This window comes from Ornithorhynchus anatinus, chromosome 12 (genome assembly GCF_004115215.2).
Source record: "Ornithorhynchus anatinus isolate Pmale09 chromosome 12, mOrnAna1.pri.v4, whole genome shotgun sequence".
In the NCBI taxonomy this organism is placed as follows: domain Eukaryota; kingdom Metazoa; phylum Chordata; class Mammalia; order Monotremata; family Ornithorhynchidae; genus Ornithorhynchus; species Ornithorhynchus anatinus.
Window position 1 is genome coordinate 32,794,834 of NC_041739.1, and position 23,577 is coordinate 32,818,410.

The 23,577-nt window shown below is 40.9% G+C and overlaps 1 protein-coding gene across 1 annotated transcript in view; it reads left to right on the plus strand.

Annotated features, from left to right (window-relative positions):
• Nucleotides 1–2,242: 2,242 nt before the first annotated feature.
• NDST4 (N-deacetylase and N-sulfotransferase 4) overlaps nt 2,243–23,577 on the plus strand; it is a 185,913-nt gene continuing 164,578 nt past the window's right edge. Inside the window, exon 1 of the mRNA XM_039913706.1 lies at nt 2,243–2,762. The gene's annotated coding sequence lies outside the window, so the exon portion shown is untranslated. The remainder of the gene's footprint in view (nt 2,763–23,577) is intronic.

Sequence of the window (23,577 nt, forward strand, 5' to 3'; positions counted from 1 at the left end):
TACCTTCTCTGAATATTGAGGCCATGAAGTAAGGTCGGAGTAAATGAGACGAGCACCTATTCCCCACTTCAAGTGATCAAAATTTTTCACTCCCATGACCTGTCTAATTTTTTGCCCCTTGGGAAAAGCTGATTGCAACAGAATTTCCTACCTTGCATTGACCCCAGAACTTAGTTACAGTGCTCAGCTCTTGGTAAGAAGACAATTAATACCATAACTAACTCAGAGCTATTTCCCCAAGGAGATCTTCAGGTTATAAATCTCCTAGTGTTTAACCTCACAGTGGACATCAGTTCCTGAAAGGAAATCACCAAGAAGAAAGAGGTTAAAGGAAATTGCTCAAACGTACGTAGTCCCAGAAGACAATGTGATTGAGCCAGAAGGGCCTGTGTTCTAATTCCAGCTCTGCTATTTGTCTGCTGGGTGACCTTGGGCAAGTCACATAAAATCTCTGTGCCTCAGTAACCTCACCTGTAAAATGGGGATTAAGACTGAGTCCCACGTAGTACATGCAGCATGGTTCAGTGGAAAGAGCCCAGGCTTGGGAGTTAGAGGTCATGGGTTCGAATTCCGGCTCTGCCACTTGTCAGCTGTGTAACTGTGGGCAAGTCACTTCACTTCTCTGGACCTCAGTGACCTCATCTGTAAAATGGGGATTAAGACTGGGAGCCTCACGTGGGACAACCTGATGACCCTGTATCTACCCCAGCACTTAGAACAGTGCTCTACACATAGTAAGCGCTTAACAAATACCAACATTACATGGAGGGTAACCAACCTGATTAGCTTTTAACTACCCAATGTTTAATACATTACCTGGAAAATAGTAAGCATTTAATACCATTAAAAAAAAGTTGTGCTCAAATAATATAGCATATAATCCAAGGTGTCTGAGGAAATCAGTGCAGTCATTCATAGGCCAAAATTTGGTTTAAATACACATTTATGTTTCCATATGTGTAATGAATTATTACTCTTTGTTTGCAACCTGGCAATGCTTTCCCACACTGAAATTCCCAACATTTCTTCTTCTTCCTTTCATTCACTACCTTCCATACCAAATGAAAAGGGTAATGTATAAAAGGCCAGGTAGTGGGGAAATCCAGGAGCTGTAAATAACACCATAAATACATTTAGAATATTCATTTGCTTTATTCAGCACCTAAAAGTGAAAACTAGTTTTTAGAATCACAATTTTATTTTCCCACCTAAACCTCCACATCAACCAGAAGGAGAGTTATGCAGTAAAAAGGGAAGTAGTCATTTAAGCATCATAGTACTAATACTTGGAAAGTGGGTTTTTTATGGTATTTAACTGCTTATTTATGTGCCAGGCACTGTAACTAAACTTTGAAGTATACACAACTAATCAGGTTGGCCACAGTCCATGACCCACATGGGGCTCACAGTCTTAATCACCATTTTACAGATGAGGTAACTGAGGCACAGAGAAGTTAAGTGATTCACCCAAGGTCACACAGCAGACAAGAAGTGAGGCTGGGATTAAAACCCAGGTCGGCTGACTCCCAGGCTCTTGCTTTTACCACCAGGCAACACTACTTTTCATGTTTCTTACACTGCTAGCAAGTTTTATTTGCATTAAAACTAGAAAATCTGAAGAATTACATTCATACAAATACATTTTCATGATAGGCCTTTTTTTTCAAGGAAAATCCAGACCCATGCAAACTCAGAGGTCAGACAGCTCCAAAGCAGAAATCCTGAACTGAATTTGGAACCTGATTTGCACTGGGCTTCTCCCCAGGTGTATAGATACATAGTCTCAGTTGTTGTTTCAAAGCCTGAGAAAATGGCTTTGAGGTAGTACTCTGTGATGTTAGAACTCACCCTCAATTTTAACTTCCTTCTAAAGTAGAACCCACCAGTGAATGATCTTATTAGAAAAATAACCACAGGTTCTGAGAGTAATACATTTGGCTTTCTACAACTCACTTCCATTTTATGTTGTTGAATCCGATTTTACTTGTAAATGTAAATATTGAAAATATCCTTGTACGTTTGCTCTGTGACTTGATGGCTTTAATCTTTCACCAGCATCACGAGTAAAGCCTTTGGTGAAGAGGGTAGAAATGAATAGAGAGCAGGGTAAGAAACCCAGCTGATAAGAATGAGGTGGTTAATGGAATGTCGGTGATTAGTAAAGACATAAACCTGGGTTGCAATGTGGGCCTCCGGTGTAGGTTATCAGGATCATTAAAGGAGAGCAGATACTTCATTCTTCAGTTGGCACATTTTTTCTCTAGGAGGCTGATGTCTTCTGCAAAGAGATTCTCTGTCCAGAAAACTTGGAATTACTAGAAAGTCTTCCACATGAAAGAAAGTCTAAATAAGCCATAAAATTGTCTTGCCCTCATCTTCAGAAGGAAGTTTACAAAGTCCTGATTGTGTGGCGACAGGATCAAGGAGGAAGTTAGACTAGGTGAGCATGTGCTCCTGCTATCCCTTTCATGTGCATAAAATAGACAACTTTGCTTTTCATTTCATCTACCCAAAGGAAATCAAAAAGGGGAAATCCTTTGTGCTGGAATTTTTTACTTTTTTTCCCTTTAATTTTGATCCCTTATGAGATGTATTAAATTGAGAGCTTAAAACTCCTTTGATTGTAAAGCAGCTAGATATGAAATGATGAGTTTCTAGAAACTGGCAGTGAAATGGAATGGGAGGTAAGCCTTTGGTAAACATAACTGCTGAAGATATGAAGAATTCTGAGGCAAAAGAAGGTGGAAGCGGACCTAACAGAGGTAGGAGATATTAAAATGAACAATTATGAAAACTTAATTGGGTGTGGGGTTTTTTTTTTTACTTAAAAGTAGCATTCAGAACAGGAACAGATGATGACCACATGACAAATGTGGAACTTGAACTTTTATCAAGAGGTGTACCAGCATTTCAACCACACTGTTGAAGCATTAAATGATGCATAGTATTGATATTTGGGGTGTTGGTTAAATACTAAATGTTAAATGTGCCAAACTCTGTACTAGACACTGGAAAAGATATAGATAACCTGGATATAATGGGGATGTCCTAATAGTACACCTAGAAGGTTACTGAGATAGACATGCTGAGGAAAACTGTCTGTTCAAGGATTGCTAAATTTGGATCCATGACAAATGGTTTTAATCAGTGTTATTAGTGAGTGATTGCTGTTTTCTAAGCACTGTACTAACCACTTGGGAGAGTACAATAGAATTGGTAGGTATTCCTGCCTATGAGGAACCTACAGTCTAGTGACCCAAGGCAGTGTTGTTTAGTTTCTTACAGTCAAACATGCTTTGCTTATTGGATATGCCCACCTTCAGTATCTAGGTCCTGAAGGACTCATAAACCTCTATAAAGATAAGGAGATAGAGTAAGAGAAGGAAAATACTGGACAGTTGGGGAAATAAACCTGAAAGAGTTGAGGAGAAATCCCAGACAAGAGGATTAAGGGAATCTGGAGAAGTTACCTACATTTCCACCCTTCCGCTCAACCTCTTGGCAGAGTCTGGAATTGAATTTTGTTTGCAAGAAAATCTTCAATTGTTCCTTAGTGGCAATATTGCCCAGTAGTGGAAGTGTGTAACTGGCTAGAGTATTCTAACTTGGAGCTTCAGAACCCTAGGCAGATGGAAACTGCTTTGCCCATGGAATGTTGATCTCTATCTACGTCACAGGTTTCCTGGTGTGAATAATTATGGTATTTGTTAAGCCCTTACTATGTGCCAAGCACTGTTCTAAGCACCGAGGTAGATACAAAGTAATCAGCTTGTCCCAAGCGGGACTCGGTCTTAATTCCCATTTTATCGAAGAGGTAACTGAGGCACAGAGAAGTTAAGTCACTAGCCAAAGTCACACAGCAGACAAGTGATGGAGTGAGGATTAGAACCCATGTCCTCTGACTCCCAGGCCCATGATCTTTCCACTAAGCCATGCTGCCTCTGATTTTTTTCCACTATAGAGAATAATACAAAGGCATGGAAGTACGGTTTGGAGTTAATAGCAATAGTTTTCCTTTTGTAGTCCTAGCCTCTATGATTTATTATCTTTAGCCTTTATGTAGCCAGAAACGGAAGTTAAATACTTATACTGTGAACCTGAGCTGGATAGACAATCTTAAAGGAAAAGCCCATTTTTTCTCAGGAGACTTCTGTTTTTCCCAAGCTTTGTACCTCCTTCAGATATCTGCTTCATTCTTGCCAGTAATAATAATAATGATGGCATTTGTTAAGCACTTACTATGTGCACAGCACTGTTCTAAATGCTGGGGAGGATACAAGGTGATCAGGTTGTCCCACTTAATCCCCATTTTCCAGATGAGGTAACTGAGGCACAGAGAAGTGAAGTGACTTGCCCAAAGTCACACAGCTGGCAAGCGGCTGAGCTGGGATTTGAACCCGTGAGCTCTGACTCCCCAGCCCGGGCTCTTTCCACTGAGCCACACTGCTTCTCTATGTATGTGAGTCATTCATAGATGCCTAATTTGGACTGAATTATTTTTGCATAACCATTCTGAAAGTTACATCGCCAGTGAGAAGGTCTTGTCTAAGAGAAATACTGTGTTGTGGGGGAACTCTTTTTAAAGCACCTAAATCATACGTGTGATCAAAAGGTTAGAATAAGCATCGTGACCCCATAATTGATATTAAAATCCAGAAGATGGCTTTATGCTTATGGTCAGGAAAGGAAATCAATTCAAAGGACCTTGTAGTATGTTTTAATGGAGGCTGGTGGTCTCAATGGGAGGAAGTAAATAGTTTCAGATGGTAATGATGATAATTTGGTATTTTTTTATGTGCCAAGCACTGGAGTAGGTACAAGGTAATCAGGTTGGACACAGTCCCTGTCCCACATGGGGCTCACAATCTTAGTCCCCATTTTACAGATGAGGTAACTGATGCACGGAGGAGTTGTGATTTGCCAACGGTCACAAAGCAGACAAGTGACAGAGCAGGATTAGAACCCTCAGACTCCCAAGCCCGTGCTCGGGCCTCTAGGCCATGCTGCTTCTCCCAGTGGTAAAAACTTCTCCAAAAGCAAGGACTTCCCTATAGAATCTGGAGCCTGATGTAAAGACACAAGAATTCTTCTGAGAATCCCCTTAATTAAAACCTTTGTCACTGAAGTCATGGCCTCGTGGAAAATGCACAGGCTTAGGAGTCAAAGCACACCTGGGTTCTAATCCCAGTTCCACCACTTGCCTGCTGGGGGACTTAGGGCAAGTCACAAAATCTCTGTACCTCAGTTTCCTCATTGATAAAATGGGAGTTTAAAGCCTGTTCGCCCTGTCCTTTAAACTGTGAGCCTCACTGAGAAAGGGACTGAACTTGATGATCTTGTATCTCCTCTGGGTACGGTGTTGATGCATTGTAAGTACTGAACAAATACCACAGTGATCATTTGGCAGAGGGACCCTGATGAAGCTGTGTGTGTGCTGGAAGTGCATCTCTTCTGTAGTGTAGGGTAGCTTCTGTTGCCAAATGGACTTACGCCAAAAAAACCTCAGTGTTTTCCTACTCCAATAGTAATTCATCTGGTGGAGTATGAGAGGATCCCAGCAATAATCAGTGGTATTTATCGAGCACTTACTATGTCCAGAACAGTATATTAAGTACTTGGGAGAGTATTACACACTAGAATTAGTAGATATGTTCCCTGTCCATAACGAGCTTACATCCTAGAGGGAAAGACAGACATTAATATGAATAAATGCAGTACTTGCAACTGCTATTTAAACAGTTGGTTCAGTAGACGTGGGTACTTGGCTCTCTCTTCATGGAACTCTTCTGATCAAGAATGGCTCAAGTCTCAAGAATCATCCTTTCTTCAGGCTTGTGATTCCCTGCACTCTGTGCAATGGAGAACAAAGTTCAGAGTAAATGTCTTTTGGCAAATGAAGTGCCTAAAGGATGCAAGTAAATGAGGAGATGAAATTGAGCAGAAGCGTATAGTTAAAGAATTTTTCTATCAGTGGGCTACTGTCTAAAATTTTCTTCAGGGGGATTGGTTGGAGACTCAATGTCAGTAAATCAGGATCGGCGAAGCCGTAGAGAAGTCACCACAGAGAATCTTCTCTCACTGGCAGGGATGCCTATAAGAGTTTCATCTACATTAATGACCTCAGGGAGGACTTGGAATCCGGTAGGTATCACGGAAATACTTGCTGAGTACCTATACGTTGTAAATACCCAAGGAAAATATTAAGTTTATTCTTCCAGATTTGGTAAGCAGCAAACCTGAAGTATCTTCCAATGGTCCTGAATTTTAAAAGCTCCAGATTTCTGTGTTCCTGCCGTGTTTCATTTAGTTGATACAAATGCTGGTTCACCTAAATTAATCAGGAAATGTTTCAGAGTTTAGAGCAGAAGCCTACCGTTTCTCAAAAGATATACTTTGGCATTGTCTAGTCCGTAATTCCTTGTGACCAAAATTTGCTTATAAGCAACTGCAATTTACTCATTGGAAATAAATTAGGAAACCTTATTTAAAATACATTTAATATCCTTGAAGTCTGTGTCAGAGCAGAGGTTGAGATGCATTTCGTTCAGAATACTCTTTGTCCATCTAAGGAGAGCACAATCTATATTTCAACAGTTTCAACTGATTTCAGCCACTGTGGAGAAAAGAATGTGGGTCTGGGAATCAGGAATTTGTTCAAAGTTCATTCATTCATTCAATAGTATTTATTGAGCGCTTACTATGTGCAGAGAACTGTACTAAGCGCTTGGAATGGACAATTCGGCAACAGATAGAGACCATCCCTGCCCAATGACGGGCTCACAGTCTAATCGGGGGAGACAGACGGCAGAGCAAAACAGAACGAAACAAAAACAAGACAACATTATCACGATAAATGGAATCAAGGGGATGTATACCTCATTAACAAAATAAATAGAGTAATAAAAATATATACAAATGAGCACAGTGCTGAGGAGAGGGAAAGGGGGCTCAGCTGAGGAGAGGTGAAGGCGGAAGGGGGAGGAGCAGAAGATGGAGGAGGAGCAGAGGGAAAAGGGGGTAACTCAGTCTGGGAAGGCCTCTTGGAGGAGGTGAGCTCTCAGTAGGGCTTTACTTAGGGAAGAGCTGAAATTAGATCCCAATTACCTGAAGATCTTTGTGCCCACTTCCTCATATGCAATATGGGGGATATCAGTTTTTCCTGACCTTTTTGGGGCATGGGTGAGTACTAACTGGGATAAACTATAATAAAAATACAACACGAATGCAACGCATTGTTAGTTTCACACTACAAGTTATGAAAGGAGGAATTGATAAATCTCTTGTCCAACTTCTTTACTGAAAAGGCATTACTACCTGGGTGGGCATACTCAGAGAAATGAAATTATGACCACTGGGGTCAGAATGCCACAATCAATTTTCTTCATACAGAGTAGAACTGAGATTCACTGCACAGCGCGATGTTTTTTTCCCCTCATTTATTGCATCCTTGCCTAATAATCATGTTTAATGTACCTCACAAGAAGTGGTATATTAGACTTGCTCACTCTTTTGAATAAATACATATTTTTCAGTACAGTGAGTTTAAATCCAACTCGAAATGTAGAGACTGTATAGAACATTACATATGGTGTTAGCTAAGCAATTGCATCTTTAAGTCCGTAAATTGTTGGGACTTCATAATGGAAGGGAAATTGTAAAATAGCTCAGTGGAATTCTCTATAAATAAGATGTTGGTCTCCAGCTGTCATTGCCCAAGAACAGTCTCAAACTGCTCAGAGCAAATGATGAGCTGGCTATGAAAGTGTATTTTGGTTAAAGGCAGGACTCTAGAAGTGATAATTGCCAAGCATGGATTTTAAGAGCTACTGATTTTTATGTTCCCAGTAATGGCAGTTGTTTTCATTTAGATGGGTCAAGTGCTGGTTCATCTAAATTAGACAAGATATTCAGAATTTAGAACAGAAGATTTTCCAAGAGACATTGGAGATCAGTAAAATGCATGCGGTTCTTACCTGACTATTCTATCCAAGTGACTGAAAAAATGGCCGAAATATGATTTAACCACCTAAGAACATACTGGGCCTATGCATGTGACCTATTTTTAACACATCTCAAGAAGTGGTGAAATTGGGCTGTTAGCAGCCCTAAAGATTGCATCCTGCTCTTGATTACAAATTAGGTTTTCCCTCAAGTTTTGTTTGCATTGACTCTGGAAGATTAACTTGAAGGAAAATGAATGGTTCCCAGTTCCAGAATTTACCTGCTGGGGCAACGAAAACTAGTTTAATTACTGCCAGAGATCTTGGTGGCTTTGTAATGTAGTCTTCAGTTGAGTGAAAATCACTTCACTCTGAAAGCAGTCATTCTCTTACAGCCAGTCAGTCACGTTAAACTTAAGGAGTATCGTGGCCTAGTGGATAGAACAAGGGCCTGGGAGTAAGAAGGCCCTGGGTCCTGAGTTCTAATCCTGTCCCACCACCCGTCAGCTGTGTGACCTTGGGCTAGTCACTTAACTTCTCTGTACCTCCCTTACCTCACCTGTAAAATGGGAATTGAGACTGTGAGTCCTAGGTAGGACATGGACTGCGTCCAACCTAGGTGGCTTGTATCTACCCCAGTTTTTAGTACAGTGCCTGGCACATAGCAAGCCCTCACCAAATATATGTTAAAAAAAGAGAAAAATGGACAGTTATCAGAGAAAAGGCTGAGAGGTGGGGTAAATTTGGATTCACTGATAGGCCACTTGATTTGCAGCAGTTGCCTTCTACGGGCCGTTGTGTCTCATGGCCTTCTGCCAATCCATTAATCATTTTTAATAATAGTAACAATAATTATGGTATTTTGTTAAGTACTTACTATGTGCCGAGCACTGTTCTAAGCACTGGGGTTGAGGCAAGGCAATCAGGTTAGACTATGCCCCAGATGGGGTTCACAGTCTTAATCCCCATTGTATAGATGAGGGAAATGAAGCACGGAGAAGTTACGACACTTGCCCTAGGTCACACAGCAGACAGGAGACAGAGCAGGGATTAGAACCCATGTCTTCTGACTCCCAAGCCTGTGCTCTTGCCACTAGGCCATGCTGTGTGCAGAGCCCTACTAAGCCCTTGGGAGAGTATAATATGATGCGTTGGTAGACACATTTGTTACCCACAAATGTCCCTACAGTCTCAAGTGGGGGAGAGACTGCCCTTGGAAACCTTCTTCACATGCTTTGAGTCTCCACAGCTCCACAGCTAGAACCTTCCTCTCATCCCCACATTTAAACAGAACCATGGGAGGAGTTTGTGCTGAAGAACTGAAGAACTGAAGAACTGGCCCTGTGGCCAAAATATTAACCACCCTTTCTTTTTTAGCGATGACTAAGAATAGAGGAGATTGCTCTGTCATTTGGGTTTTGCACTGATTTATTGGCAACATAGATTGTAGTCAGAGACCAGAGCAACTACCAGTTTGGATAAAGGGCAATTTGGTAGAGAAGCAGCGTGGCCTAGTGGATAGAGCTCAGGCCTAGGAGTTGGAAGGACCTGGGTTCTAATCCTCACTCTGCCACTTATCTTTTGTGTGACACCGAGCAAGTCACTCTAACTTCTCTGTGCCTCATTTATCTCATAAGTAAAATGAGGATTGGGACTGTGAGTCCCATGTGGGCCGTAGGCTGTGTCCAACCAGATTAGCCTGTATCCATCCCAGCGCTTAGTACGGTGTCCGGCACATAGGTGCTTAACAGATACCATTTAAAAATAAATGAGGCTTGAGAGGTGTTTTGATGTCTTAGAGTAAGTTATTAATGATATTTACCGAATGCTGACTGTTGGCGGGGCACTCAAGTGCTTGGGAAACTACAGAGCAACAGAGTTGGCAGCTGCGTTCCCAGTCCACAGTGAGCTTCCAGCCTAGGTCAGAACAACTTGGGTCACGGATTTAGGTTACTACATAACTTAATCACGTCTATAGTAGGTAGTACTAGTAGGCTGAATTCACTGTGAAGTTAAAGTCGTAGTAATCAGGCCAAATAACACATGACTTTTAAATGTGTGGTTTTCTTAAACCTCTTCAGAACTGAATATTTTATCAGTTTCAGCAGCCTAGTCTTGTATTATTGCCTTTGCTGTTTTATAAGCCCTTGGTATTCAGCCCACAGCACTTAGGTACAATTAGGCAATTTATTTTAATATCTGTCTTCCCCTCTAGACTGTAAGCTCTTCATTGCCAGTGATGTGTCTAACAACTCTGTATTATACTTTCCTAAACACTTAGAACAATACTCTGCACACTGAGCACTCAAGAAATATTATTCATTGATTATTTTAAACTTCTCTTCCTTCATTAAAGCCCTTTTTCCCCTCGATATTTGGTTGTTCAAAGAAAAGGATACTAGTTGGTGATCTTCTGAAAATACTTTTCCGTATCTAATCCCCTTCCATTGCCTATCACACCGGTGCTTTAATGCACCCACAATCAATTTTCCATCCTTTTATTCATTTTTATTGCCTTTCTCTATGGTCTCATACCTACCTCCTCAACTATCTTAAAATATGGGCAGTTTCACATTTGAAATAAACAACTTGCTGAAACCATATCAAAAAGTACTTTCCAATTTACTGTTTGTGTCATTTTACTTTAGGAGTAAAATAAATATATTTTAGATCCACCTTGTCTTTAGGTGGACAATAATATTTCAAAGACAGTCATTTAAAGTGCCTAGCACAGTGCTCTGCAGGTAAGTTTTGACATAATTTCAAACCCTAATCCCCAACATTCTCCTAATTTAAAGGATCTATGCTAAGTGTATGTGCTCATTCATCAAGGTTTGTTGAAATCTTTCTATCTTTGGATTTTTCCAATTACATCTGAGTATGTTCTTCTAGTATTGCTACCTGTCATGAGAAGATGTTTCAGTGATAGAAATGCTCAAAACCTTATAACTCAAAATATATGGATTTTTCCATATACTCACCAAATGTATTTATATTCACCATAGATCCATAAAAAAAAATCATATAGAGAATCAACAGGCTGGTGATCAAGAGCAATTTCTCTGCATGACTTACCTAAATGTGATCAATTTAAATGTCAGTGGTTATTTTGGAAAAAATCTACTCCTTCACCTTGAAGTCATTAAATAATTTTATGTAATAAATCTGGTTGAATCATTTATATTTTTTCTCTACCACAAGAAAACATGTTGTTGCATTTTGAAGTTTGTTTGACTAATGAAGGACTTGTGGAGGGAAACTGGAATAAAAATCAATTCCATTTCTATGTAATTGCTCTTTTGTCAGCATGATTTATTTGAAATTTTTTCAATGAGCTTACAACCTTTTAATGATCCATTATCTTTCAAAACAATCTGCATGGAAACTGCATAGACCCTGAGTTTTTTTAGAGCATCTCAGGTAACTGACAAATTACAATGGATACTTGTTAGTGTGACAAGACTAAGATGTTAGGGTTCAGAGGAAAGATGCTTTTTCTGCTAGGTAATCTCAGGGTAATTTTAAAAGGAAATTGTAACAATGAATGGTACTGTTTTGGAACCAGCATACTTTTTTTTTCTTTTTTCATGTTATGAAATTACATACCTATATAATACATACATGATATATATATATATATGTATACACATAGATGCATACGTATATGAAATTACCCACCCTAGGCAATAAGCTTAAAACATGCCACGGAAGCCACATAGCACTCTTGTGTCACAGTGGAGGAAAATTGGCTGTTAACCACAACTTTTAGGACCTACCATTTATTGTTTAGAGTTCTAAATCACAGTTTAGGTTCTTACCAAAGATTTTCCCAAAGGTAAAAGGATGAATGTGTAGTAGTCCTATTGCGTTAGCTAGCCAAACTCGTCTAAATCGCATCGACTTGATAAATCTGGGCAAATGGGAAATGGAAAGAAAGAAGTCTACTTCACAGAGGTTTGCATGACTTTAACCCTCCTCGCCCAGTTATTTATAACAGTCAACGAGTTCACAATGAGTACCACAGATGCCATCCAATGTAATGTTACTTTTCCATTAATGATTATTGAAAAAGCTTTGTTGGGTTACGGAGGGAATCCAGAAATGAAAACTCGGAAAGAAGATAGAATTACAGGTCATATGATTCAGCCTCTTTCATTCAGGACATGTGGCTGTTGACATGCCAATTCCCTGACAATTCCCTCACCACAGGAAAATGAACTAAGCATGGGGTTCTTTTGAAATTGTGACATTATTAGTTTTACTAATAGCTGAATCCCATTGCTTTTGCGGTAATGTCAGAAACCCGGGGTTCTCCCTGCTAGTGGAGATTGCTCTGACCTTCTTTAGACTTATCCTGATTCCGAGTCCGCTGGTTTCAAAAGCGGCCAAAGTGGAACAGATGCTGAGCAAATAAAGCAAGAAAACATTGCCCTCTGGTGTTAAAATTGCCTTCTCTCTACAATTCAAACTAACATGCAATTCTCATAGTATATTTTCTTAATGTGACTAATATTCTATTTAAGGCTTGAAAGATGAACTCTTAAGATGAATCAAGAAATAGTGCTTCATCAATATCACACACTCCCAAATGGCATTCTTCGAGTGACGCGATTTTGATCTTTTTGAGGAATTTTAATTGGAATTGTTTAATCTTGCGACTTGAGACCCTCACAAATCCAAGGGGAATTTGATCCATGGGGATGAATTATTGATCACCTTGGTTATTAGTATATTTTCATTTACTTATAAAGATTGGATAAAGTTATGAGCAGTTTCATAGTGCAAAGTGATCCCAGATAGTTACTATTGCTTTTTTTAGTCTATGGCATAAGGGTGCTTGGGAGAACAAGTTGAATTAATAGATTACTTACATTCCAGTCTCTTTACCCCCTAGAAACACAATATTTTGTTTGAAATCTAAGGCATAGGATTGCGATCAGCCTTTAAGTTACAGAAAACCTATGACAAAGATATGAGGTTAGCAGCAGAGGGGAAAAAAAGCCTCATAAAAATATAAACTTCCATCCTTACAATTTATTATACTTATACTATTATAATTGATGACGGTATTGCCTAAAATATACCATTCCAAAATACACTGTATTTTCGCCTAGCCAAAAGTGAGAGATTAAAAGCCTTAAAAAGAATGAGTAGTTTTTAGTGCTTTGCTGATTTTTTTTTAACCCTACAATCTATTAAGCTTATGTGCAAAGGAACTGCTTATTTTCAGTATGTGTGAAAAGACTTTCACATTGTTGTACATTTCTTGACTGGAAAATAACAAAACTTAAAGGAGGAAAACAAAACACTCTTCCCCTTTTTAATGTATTTACATACATCCGGGACAGGTGAAGTGGAGAGTTACGACAATCAGGCAAAAGATGGAAAAACTATACGGTCTAGTGTTCTTCCCTAAAATTGAAGTCACTGGTAATTGCTCATTCCATTTGAACTATAAAACTTTGAGGGTTGGCCTGATTCATGTTGGTGTTTTCTTTGATTACGTATTTCTTTCCCCACTTCTGTTTTCTTCCTGCACTATTATTACCTCATTTAATATTCTCTATTGACCTTTACTCCTATTTCCTCCCCATTATTCCTAGGTCTCTGCCACTTTGAAACTAGTCATATTTGGATATTATGGGATATTTGTGTCTGTCTCCCCCTCGTGAGTGTAAGCTCACTGTGGGCAAGGAATGTGTCTACCAAATCTGTTTTACTCTCCGAAGCATTTAATATACCCATCACCACTTAATAAGTGCTCAAAAACCCCCATTAATGATGGTTATTGATAGATATGGTATTAAGGTCATATCTTCTCCAAGAGGCCTTCTGGACTAAGCCCCACTTTCCCTCATCTCCCACTCCCTTCTGCGTCACCCTGACGTGCTCCCTTTGCTCTCCCTCCCAGCCCCCCAGTACTTATGTACAGATCTGTAATTTTTTTTTCATTTGCGTTAATGTCTGTTTATTTGTATTGATGTCTACCGCCACCTCCCTCTAGACTATGGGTGGAAATTGTCATTCTTTTTTTTGTTGTACTTTCCCAAGTGCTTAGGCCATTTCTCTGCACACAGTAACCACTTAATAAATATGATTGAATGACTCCTTCATCTCCAAGAGGCCTTCCCTGGTTAAGCCCTCTTTTTCTCCAACTCCCTCTCGATTTACCATTTCTGTGCTCTTGATCCATACACTTGGGATGGTTGGTATATAACCCAACTCCAGCCCCACAGCACCTGTGTCCGTATCTGTAAATTATTTATATTAATGTCATTCTCCCCCTGTGCTAGATTGTGAGCTTGTGGGCAGGGAACGTATCTACAAACTCTGTTGTGTTGCACCCTCCCAATAGCTTAGTAGAGTATCATTGATAGATGAGTTACTGTTTGCTGAGTGAGATGATTAGATTGGGACTTAGTCCCTGTCCCTCATGGTGTTCATAGTCTAAGAGGTTTGGAGAACAAATCTCATCCCCATTTTACAGCTGAAGATACAAAAGCACAGAACTTGGTGGTCAGAGACTAAGAAGCAGCCAGGGCTGGTGACCCCTTATAAGAGGTTTACATCTCTGCTTTCACTTTAGTTGCTCCTTTTCAAAGGCACTTGGTTACCCCTGAATAAATTACACTCTTGATCTAATTTATCGACATACCTTTCCAGGCTAACCACCCATCACCACTGAAATGGGGTCATCTCTCTCAGCTGGAGTTGTGTTGTCATGTAGGCCCAGGCCCAGAGATGAATATCCATTTCCGGTTGCAAACAGCAAAATCTCCATATTATCTCCCTCTTACTTGCCTGACTGCGGCTAATCCTCAGTTTACCCTATACTCACCCTTCTCCTGTCTCTGGCCCTTTGCTCGTGTCCCTTCCCCTGTCTGGAATACCATCATTCATTCATGCAATCATTTATTGAGCACATACTCTATGTAGAATACTGCACTAAGCGCTTGGGAGAATACAATGCAACAGTCCCTTCAATTCTACCAGCCCTCCTCCAGGAAGCGTTCCCTTATCAACTTTCTTCTCCCAGGTCATATGCTCCCAATAACTGTCTCAACACTGAGACGCAGTGTGGTCTAGTAGATAGAGAATGGGCCTGGGAGGCAGAAGGACTCGAGTTCTGCAAATTGCTTGCTTTGTGACCTTGGCCAAACCATTTAACTTCTCTTTGCCTCAGTTTCCTCAACTATAACATGTGGTTACCTGTTCTCCTTCCTGCTCAGACTGTGAGCCCCATTTGGAACAGAAACTGTGACTGACCTAATTAACCTGTACCTACCCCAGTGCTCAGAACAGTTTTTGACACATACTAGCAGTGGCCAATACCATTAAAAACAAACCAACCCAAAAGCACACTTAGGTATTCAGAGCCACCCGTAACAATACTGTATGTGTTTGTGTACTCTTTAAGCATCTATTTATTCATTATTCCGTCTTTCCGTTCCCTTTTTCATTCTAGCTTTAAATAACTTTGTGCTTGACTTCCTCTAAGTTGTAAGTCTCTTCAGGGCAGCGTTTCATTTGTTTGAAAGCTAATCCTGTAACCTGTACGGTGGGCATTGGTTAAATGTTACTGATTGATTGAAGGGACCAGAATCCCCAGGTTAGCTCCAGACCTGCTCCAGGGTCTTTTGGAATGATGACCTGGAAGAAAAAGTTGCAACTCCCAGCTACACTCAGCAGTGAAACAAACCTTCTGAAGTGGGCAAACTCTCTTGTGTCTTGGTAAGTGGTTTTTGGATGATGCCATTTGTATTCCTTGGCTCCAACCTGAACAGATGTCTTAATTTTAAGGAAAAGTAAATATGTGCCTCAGAGCAATATGATCTAGACATTTAAACTTGCCTGTGACTGCAACATTTTGTGATTAGCATTTTAGCTAGTAGAATTTAGAAACACGAAAATGGAAAACCAAAGGAAGGCACTCAAGATTTTTTTTTTCCCCTTGTTCCTGTGACATTCTAATGAGTAAGACCCTTAGGAAGAAGGACCAGAGGGAGGATTTCAGGGTGATTTTGCTAAAAATGGACTAAGCATTTTAAAATCTTGCTATTTCTTCCTCTTTTACAACACAAGTCCTAGGAAAATCATAAATAAAGTTACACATCTTGAAGAAAGAGCTGATGAAGTAAATCTCCCAGAGTCTTTCTTCTTGTTACATGGATGGCTTCAGAATCTCTTGATGTGTGAATGTAGTTGATAGCTCAAAGCTACCTGTGTACTATTATATTCCATTATATTGTATTATAGTAGTTGTGATCATATCATTTAGGTTGGAATGGCACATTTTGGGAGTTTACACTGAGGCAAAAATATCTTTAGAACTAACATATATTAGATACTGAATAGCACAAATACATGTATGAGAGCTAGACAAAACTGAGACTGGTCATTTTCCAGAGTGAAAGGAGGTGTTTCTGTACAATAGCAATATCATCGGATGAATCACTCTTGGTGCTCAGATAATAATAATAATGTTGGTAGTTAAGCACTTACTATGTGCAGAGCACTGTTCTAAGCGCTGGGGTAGATTTACAGGGTAATCAGGTTGTCCCACGTGAGGCTCGCAGTCTTAATCCCCATTTTACAGCTGAGGAACTGAGGCACAGAGAAGTTAAGTGACTTGCCCACAGTCACACAGCTGACAAGTGGCAGAGGCGGGATTCGAACCCATGACCTCTGACTCCCAAGCCCAGGCTCTTTCCACTGAGCCACGCTGCTTCTCTAACAATACAGTAGTCATTTCATTATGAAGGATTTTCAAAAAGGATTATGAAGGATTTTCGAAAAGTATATTTGAGAACCCACTGAGGACAGGTCTCAGCAAGATGGTGCTGCAGAAAGGAAAAACAGTCTCTGGCCTCAAACAGTTTATACTCTACTGGAAAAATTGTCAGTAACATCAATATACCAAAATGACGGAGAAGAAGCGCTGGGCACTGTCTGCATGATCTGCACAGGGAGATCCATGAAGGGAGGGCTGAGTTGGAGCAGTTGAGTTGCTCGGGCAGGTGGAGTTACAATGGGAAAGTTTCATGGGTGGAATGAGTTTTTAGCAGAGTTTTGAGGAGAGGTATGTCGGGTGAAACGAGGATCTGAGAAAGCTTTTCAGGCAGAGGGGAAACAGCCGGTTGCAGAGACCAGTAGAAAAGATGAGTGTTTAGGATGGTGTGTAGGCTGGTGGGCCGAAGCAGAGAACTCAAGCACGTGTAGAGAGAGAGCGAGTTGGCACCAGAGCCATGGTAGCTTGTTAATGGATTGCTTACTGCGTGGCTCAGTGGAAAGAGTCCGGGCTTGGGAGTCCGAGGTCATGGGTTCGATTCCCGGCTCTGCCACTTGGCAGCTGGGTGACTGTGGGCAAGTCACTTCACTTCTCTGGACCTCGGTTCCCTCATCTGGAAAATGGGGATTAACTGTGAGCTTGACGTGGGACAACCTGATTGTCCCGTATCTACCCCAGCGCTTAGAACAGTGCTCAGCACATAGTAAGCGCTTAACAAATACCAACATTATTATTATTATTATTACTGTACTTGGTAGTGTGAGTTGTTTATAATAGTAGTAATGATGGTGATTGAGCAGTTACTATGTTCTAAGGGCTGAGGTAGATACAAGGTTATCAGGTTGAATGCAGTTCCTTTCCCACCTGGGGCTCACAGTCTTAGAGAAGCAGTGTGACTCAGTGGAAAGAGCCCGGGTTTGGGGGTCAGAGGTCATGGGTTCGAATCCTGACTCCGCCACTCCTCAGCTGTGTGACTTTGGGCAAGTCCATGAACTTCTCTGTGCCTCAGTTCCCTCATCTATAAAATGGGGATTGAGACTTTGAGCCCCATGTGGGACAACCTGGTCACCTTGTATCTACCCAGTGCTTAGAACAATGCTTGGCACATAGTAAGCACTTAAGAAATACCAAAATTATTAATTCCCATTTTACAGATAAGGTAACTGAGGCACAGAGGAGTAAAGGGACTTGCCCAAAGTCACACAGCAGACAAGTGGCAGAGCTGGGATTAGAACTCAGGTCCTTCTGACTTCCAGTCCCGCGCCCTAACGGCCACTCCACGCTGACTCTGTTTGGATCCCAAACAGCTGAATAAGAATATGAGAGAACATTGTTTCTAGAAGAGATAAAGGTTTGAGGACCTGTGTCGGGGATCATGATTCTCTCTGACTATCCAACCCACCGGTAGGTGTTACTGTCCTGACGATTTACCTAGGAGGGTGTTTTGCCATTTGGAAAATATGTTTTTAAAAGGCTACCATTTCAACTGTGCTCCGTTCCTGACAGTTCCATGAGAGAGTTTGTATACCGAAGTGTACACTGACCTATTGATTTTAGGCTATATCATGAGAGAAATATGATAGGTTTGAACACATTAAGTTGTTCCAAGTGCCCATGAGTCAGAATGGAAAGAATTGTCATATTCTGGAGAGGAAAATTGTTAGGAGATAGTACACAAATGGATAAAAATATATGATAAGCACTTAGGAAATGTGATTGTTCCAAAAGACAAAAATGCACTAATAAAGCCATCTGGCATATTTCATTTGGAAAGTGTATCCAACTCTTGCTGAAGAATCTATGCACATTTTTTATGGTTTTTGTTAAATCTTTACTATTTGCTAGGTACTGTACCGAGCACTAGAGTAGATACAAGTTGATCAGGTTGGACATATTCCATGTCCCATGTGGGTTTCCCCATCTTAATTCCCTTGTTATAGATGTGTTAACTGAGGCAGAGTTAAGTGACTTGCCCAAAATCTCACAGCAGACACGTGACAGAGCCAAATTAGAACCCGGAACCTTCTGACTGCAGTGTTGTGGTTTATCCACTGGACCCCGCTACTTCTCCACCCCTTATTTGATCCCTTATTAGTGGAAAGAGACATGAGATATCTATGCATTTGTTTTGTGAAAGGATTTGGCAAAGTGTAAATCCTGTTTAAATAAACAGCAACACTGAAGCATTTTGTTGCTAATGGAGAAACCAAAATCTCAATTAATATCTCCAAATAAGAGGCTGAAGATCCATTTTAAAAATAAAAAAAGCAGTGGCATATCATTTTAGGTATAAAACGTATCAGTCTATAATTGATAGTGACCATTCATGTTGTTTTATACTAGTCTGGTATGGATTCAGAATTGGACACCCTTATGTCTAGTATTCATAATTTCAATGCCAAACCCCTTCCCTTGGCTCCTTGGGTGGCCTGAAAGTAGCATAGTGTTAGAACAGACCTGAGCATGTAATGCAGAGGGTCTAGAGCAACTGATAGGGCAGGATATTCTGGAAAAACTCGAAAATGCAGGAAGATCAAGGTGGAATAGGATTCTTCGATTGTGGGACAAGGTCCTTGTCCATTTTGATTATTTTATTCACCCCAGCACTTAGCACAGTTCTCGGCACATAGTAGAACACAGTAAATACCACTATAGGATGTGGGTCAAGTTGATGTCTTCCCCCACCCACTTTCTTCGACATGCAGGTGGTAGAGAAGCACCGTGGCCGAGTGAATTGAACATGAGCCTGGAAGTGAGAAGGTTCTAGGTTCCAGTCCCATCTCTGCCACTTGCCTGCTGTGTGACTATGGGCAAGTCACTTAACTTCTCTGTCTCTGAGTTACCTCGTTTGTAAAATGGAGATTAAGACTGTGAACCCCATGTTCATTCATTCAATAGTATTTATTGAGCGCTTACTATGTGCAGAGCACTGTACTAAGCGCTTGGAATGAACAAGTCGGTAACAGATAGAGACAGTCCCTGCCGTTTGACGGGCTTACGGTCTAATCGGGGGAGACGGACAGACAAGAACGTGGCCTGTGCCCAACTTGATTAGCTTATATCTACCCCGGCACTTAGCCTGGCATGCAGTGAGACCTTAACAAATGCCATAAAAAAAGAGGTTTATAGAGCTGGAGAGGGAAAAGGCACCCATGACTTTATGGTGCCACACCTGGAAGAAACATCTCTAAGAAACTGCTGGGAATGGACCCTTTTGGGCTCTTGCTCTTCTGAGGGCCTTCATGAGGCCTCACAGTGGCTTTAGGGGGTTTTCATGCCTTCCAGGTGATGCCAAAGTTGTTGAAGACTATTATTTTTAATAAATGGTGTCCCACATTCTGGTTCTAGGATTAATGTTTATATCAACTCACCTGATTAAGGGGTGGGAATAGATCCCCTGAGGAAAGGTGAAAGGAATTGGAGCTTAAGACTAGGAAGCAGCTGTAACTCCTTTCCTGGCAGCTCAGGTCCTAATATCACTGCAGGTGTTTCCAGTAGGCCTGCTGACTGCAGTCTTGGGAGGCCTGGCCCTCGTGACTACTACAGGCACAACTTTAAGTCATTTCTTTGAAGCTACTGGCTTTCTGAATCCAGGTTGGTATTAAGCAGTTGGTGGACCTGTTCTAGATCCCTATGTATTTCTCATAAATGGCTGTCTCTGAAAAGCTCTTTTATTATTTGTTTTAGTCAACTTCTCCTGTATTGATTACAAGTAGATTGGATTTTATTAGAGTGGTACCTCCCATTCCAGAAAGGATGTTGTGGCAGTTAATGAACTTAGTCTTTCATGATGGTTTGTTATTTCCTTGTCAATCAGTCGTATTTATTGAGTGCTTTCTGTGTGCAGAGCCCTGTACTAAACCCTTAGGAGAGTCTAATACAACAGAGTTGATAGATAGGTTCCTTGCCCACAATGGGAGTTTACAGTATTGAAGGGGAATCCGAGTCTGTCACCGAATCCCTTTCTTCTTCCCCACTTTATTCTTAGATTGTGAGCCTCTGGAGAAGCTGGGATCATGGCAAATTCTACTGAATCTTTCCCCAGGGCTTAGATCAGTGTTCGTTTTTTTGCACTGTAGGTGTTCATAAATGTGACTGTTGCTACTGGCTTGTCCAGTATACTTTGGGGGCCTAAATTAAAAGTTTAATTGGGCATAAGGAAGATCACTTTAGAGTGATAGAAACGCAGGTACAGAACACTGAGGGGCGTGGTAGAGTCTCCGTCTCTGAAGCGTTTAATACAATGCGCTGCCCCTAGTAAATACTCAAATACCATTCTTTGAAATGTCCATAAGCCAAAAATATGCAACATCTGTCCTGAAAGATTTCAAAATTTGCTTTTACCTAGTGGTTCATGACTACCAGTGGTTCTTTTGGTACCCCCATCGAGCTCTAAGTTTCTAATAATAATATTTTATCTCATTATAATTATCTCTAATATGAATGTTATATATAATAATGTTATATATGTGTGTATTTAAGCGCTTACTATGTACCAGGCACTGTTCTAGGTCCGGGGGTAGGTGTAAGCCAATCAGGTTGCACACAGTCCATGTCCCACTTGGGGTTCACAGTTTTAATGCCCATTTTACAGATGAGGTCGATGAGGCACAGAGAAGTAAAGTGACTTGACTAAGGTCACACAACAGGCAAGTGGCAGAACTGGGATTAGAACCTACGTCCTTCTGACGCCCAGGCCTGTGTTATAGCTAATAGACCATACTGCTTCACCTAATTGTGGTTTTAAGTGCTTACTCTGGGATGGATACCTTAGGATGTAGACAAGACGGTTAGATCAGACACAGTCCTTGGATCCCCCAGTCTAACAGGGAGGGAGAACAGGTATTTAATCCCCATTTTACAAACAAGGAAAGTGAGGCACAGAGGAGTTGAACGACTTGCCCACAGTCACACAGTGAACAAGTGGCAGAGCAGGGATTAGAATCCAGGTCTCCTGACTTCGTCTTGTACCCTTTCCATTAGGCAACCCGATTTCTCTAGTGTGTATCTTTATATTGCTTGCTTTTACCTTACCAAGTGAGGGCTGTTCATTTCAATTTCATTTGTTTTTATGACTCCTTCAAAAGAAATGGAAATTTTTCTCTTTCCAAAATAAATTGGAACTGAGTGAAATGTGAGCTCGCCTAGGTAACAGGCCTTCATTTTAATGCCCTCTACCCTCAGTTTTTAAGCTGCATAGCTAATCAATCAGTGGTATGTAGATGCTTGCTGTGTGCAGAGCTCTGCACTAAGCACTTGGGAAAATACAACAGAGTAGGCAGACCTGATCCATGCCCCCAAGGACCTTACGGGGGAGAAAGACCTTAAACTAGATTACGGAGAGGGGAAATGGAGTACAGGGATAAGTTCCTAACCAGGGTGGGGTTGGGATGAGTATCAAAGTGCCTAAGGGATGGTCTATTATCAGCAGTGGTAGAAATGCAAAATCTTTTTCTCTGAGAACCTTTATTGTTTATGTTAAGTACTTGACCAAATGATTACAGACTCAAATGTCAGCCTGGCTTGATGAGAATTATGAGGGGGTGTAGGAGAAAGTAGAGGAGATTTATAGGGAAGCACCATGGCCTAGGTGAAGGAACAGAGGCCTGGTAGAGGACCTGGGTTCTAATCATGACACTGCCACTTGCCTGCTCTGTGATCTAGGGCAAGTCATTTCTTTGCTCCTCAGTTTTCTCCTCTGAAAAATTAGGATTCAGTATCCTTTCTCCATCCTACATGCACTGCGAGCTCGCTGAGGTATAGGGACTATGTCTGACCTGATTATCTTATAATAAAAATAATGTTGGCATTTGTTAAGCGCTTACTATGTGCAGAGCACTGTTCTAAGCACAGGGATAGATACAGGGTAATCAGGTTATTCCACGTGAGGCTCACAGTCTTCATCCCCATTTTACAGATGAGGGAATTGAGGCACAGAGAAGTGAAGTGACTTATAACTACCCCAGTGCTTATTACAGTGCATGGCATGAAGTGGTTAACATTTTTTATCATTCTTATTTCTTTCCATTATCATTATCATTATTATTATTAGTGTTCTTGTTATAATCATCATTAACCAGGAAATTGCCTCCTATAATCTCTCTTCCTTTCTCCTTTCATCCCTGGTTATGGCAGTTAAGGGGAAAAGAGAGAATGAGGGTTTTTTAGTATTTTTTCTGTTTCCCAAAGTCTTGCAGCATTTCATTTATGAAATAATAATAATGTGAATGATGGCAGTACAATAGTTTCTCAGTCCAATATGTGACATTCTTAAATCCAGCCCATTTTGTATATTTGTCCTGACTGCTTAAGAAACAGCATGGCCTAATGGAAGAGGAGTGAGAGGCCTGGGTTACAATCCCAGCTGCGCCACTTGTCACTCGGGAAGCAGCGTGGCTCAGTGGAAAGAGCCTGGGCTTCGGAGTCAGAGGTCATGAGTTCGACTCCCGGCTCTGCCCTTGTCAGCTGTGTGACCGTGGGCGGGTCACTTCACTTCTCTGTGCCTCAGTTACCTCATCCGGAAAATGGGGATTAACTGTGAGCCTCACGTAGGACAACCTGATTACCCTGTATCTACCCCAGCGCTTAGAACAGTGCTCTGCACATAGTAAGCGCTTAACAAATACCAACATTATTATTTTCTGCTGTGTGACCCTGGGTAGGTCACTTAATTTATTTGTTCCTCAGTTACCTCCTCTGTAAAATGGGGATTAAGTCTGTGAACCCCTTGTGGGAAATTGTATCTATCTCAGTGTTTAGTACAGTGTCTGGCACATAGAGTTTAACCGATACCATTAAAAAAAAATTAGCATCAATCAATAGTATTTTTTGAGCACTTACTGTATCCAG